Source organism: Festucalex cinctus, chromosome 6, assembly GCF_051991245.1.
Source record: "Festucalex cinctus isolate MCC-2025b chromosome 6, RoL_Fcin_1.0, whole genome shotgun sequence".
Taxonomy (NCBI): Eukaryota; Metazoa; Chordata; class Actinopteri; order Syngnathiformes; family Syngnathidae; genus Festucalex; species Festucalex cinctus.
The window spans coordinates 29,179,098-29,181,735 of NC_135416.1; positions in this window are offsets into that span (position 1 = coordinate 29,179,098).

Below are 2,638 nucleotides of genomic sequence, written 5' to 3' on the forward strand. Positions count from 1 at the left end.
ACATTTTCATCAAAGAGACTAATTATGTGTTAGCTCAGGGTCGTCTGACATGACAATTTATCAGCGAGTTCGCCATCAACCCCAAGCACGGTGCCCCCAGCTCAGAGTTGCGCTCACTCGGGTTCCTGTTCGGGCTTCGATCGACCCCGATTTTGACAAAAATGAGTCAATCGAGCCCCACGTTGGGCGCCACATGTCAACTTCCGCTTACCCGCAGGACTTAAATCGGGAAATATGTCCTGATCGACTCTCCAATCAAAGGGTCAGTAATTCCCCTTTTCCCTCACCGGCTCTAAGGCGTCAGCGTGAGGGGACGGGAATTAGTTGAGCCGATATATCAAAGTGGACTCACCTAGGTTTGTTCACTGTCTTCTTATCATGAGGCCAATCCGTTTTCATCCACCTATCAATCCTGAATGAGCAACCACACAGAACCCAGGAATAATAGACTGAACACCTCACTTACTTGGCAGCTCCACTTCTCTTAGTTGTTTGCATTTGTTATTGACCTAGTCATTTAATAATCCTTGTTAGGATCATACGGACTTGTTTCATATCAAGCAGGAGTATTTGACTTTATTAATACAAATGGAGACATTCATTAGATGTTATTAGAATGCACTTACCTCTTTCCAGACGTCCGTTGCTGCTGTCCGTCTCGAGGAAAAATAATAGGGTCTTATAAAACGACCTGGACTTATTAACCGTCCGAAAGAAATAAAACAAAAGTGAAATCAAATAACTAAACCAATCAAATAAACAAATAAACCAACATTTATATTACAACGGTCTTATAAAACGACCTAGACTTATAAAATGTCCAAAAGAAATAAAACAAAAATAGAAATAAACAAATAAAACAAATAAACAAAATAATTCACAATCGGTTTTTAAATCCTTTTATTAGGTCTCATAAAAGGACCCCGGACTTATAAAATGTCCAAACAAAATAGAATAAAACCGAAAGAAACAAATAAAATAATTAAATCAAAAATTGTCTTTCAATTATTTTATTTCAAATAATAATATGAATATAAAACAGTTTTCAAATCCTTTAATAAACTCCCGCCAGACGCGGGACACAATTATAAATCACAAAAATCACAAATACAATAAAAATTAAAATTAATAAAATATAGAATAAAATAGGAAAAGGGAAATCAAACATAAATATTTAAACCTTTGATAAGAGCCTTCTAAGATTGATCACTTCTCAAAAAAGCTCAAGACCTGAATTTAAAATAAGACGTTTTTGGCTAAAAATTAATTTAAAGATATGGGAGTGTGTTAAATGGCTCCGTCCCTACACGCGATTAACCGTTCATAACTTCCTGCTAAACATCTTATTTAATAAAAGCATTTTACTTTACCCAATTTGGTGAGAAAAGTCCCGGTCGCGACTAACAGCCAAAGGTCCTTCGAATAAACCTAAGTCCTACCACGCCGCTGAACAGTCCTCCAGTGACACACTCCATACAGGTTCATCGCAGGGAGAAGTCGAAGAGCAGAGCCCCGATCCTCGCAATGGACGGATCTTTTATAACCTTGGTTGCGTGTCACTGTTTCCTCTTGGTGAACGTGTCCTTCCGCGCGTCTTGGGGGATTTCCAGTCTCTTGTAGTCTCTTCACATATCAATGCGCCGAGACGAGTTAGGACTTGTTCACAGTCTTCACACAGTTGAGTGACAGGCGCGCAACATTGCATCAGCTCAATCTTGCATCAGCGCACACAGGAAACTGTTGAACCAGGTTGCGCTCTGTGGCTTGCGTAGCTTAGCAACCAGTTCCTGTTTTTCAAACAGGAAATTCATCGTGCTGCTAAGGTCTCAGTTACAATTCAACGGTCTTGGCTCTTATGTGATAGTCACAAACATCAAATCAATAACCATATATGATAATGTTTTAACATAACTAAGCAAGCATGAATAACATGTATATACATGACATGTTAATTCCCAAATTCTCTCAGGGAATCTCAACAGGTTAATTCTTTTTTATGTTACACTTCTTGTATGACAATGCTGGGAGAAACATTTGCATACAGGCAATCTTGACACTCAATGCAGTTACAGCAAACTTATCAGCGATAAAAGACAGTGTCGCTTGTAATTAAAAGAAAAGAAAAGACAGCAGAGCTTCATAGTGGCTTCAATGTGCTGTGAGCATTGATCCATAATTCAGGATAACAATTGTCGAATTAAGATTGTGTGTGTGTATTATTACTTAGTTCAGGATACCTTTTATTTACATCTAATTTAATGTGTATAAGATATAAGATCATAAGGGATGACCGATCCCTGCTAAGCAGGCGGCTCTGGTTGCTTAGGTTTGGCGGCATCTGGTGGTTGCTTTGAGGAACTACACCCAGAGGCCAAAGTTAAATTATATCAGCCCTATAGACACCAATTCCTCGATCTTATGGACACCAATTGATCTCTAATTCTAGAATTGAGTTCAGTCCATAATTCGTTTTCTAATATTACATGATATGGCACCACACCTGACCCACTCGATCCCACTCAATTCAACAGAACGAATCTTCTGTCATGAACTACATGCGATCAAATCACTGGTGAAGATGAACTGATTGAACTCTCAATAATCCATTTGCCTGAATCAATAGTCTCCGAATGTAATC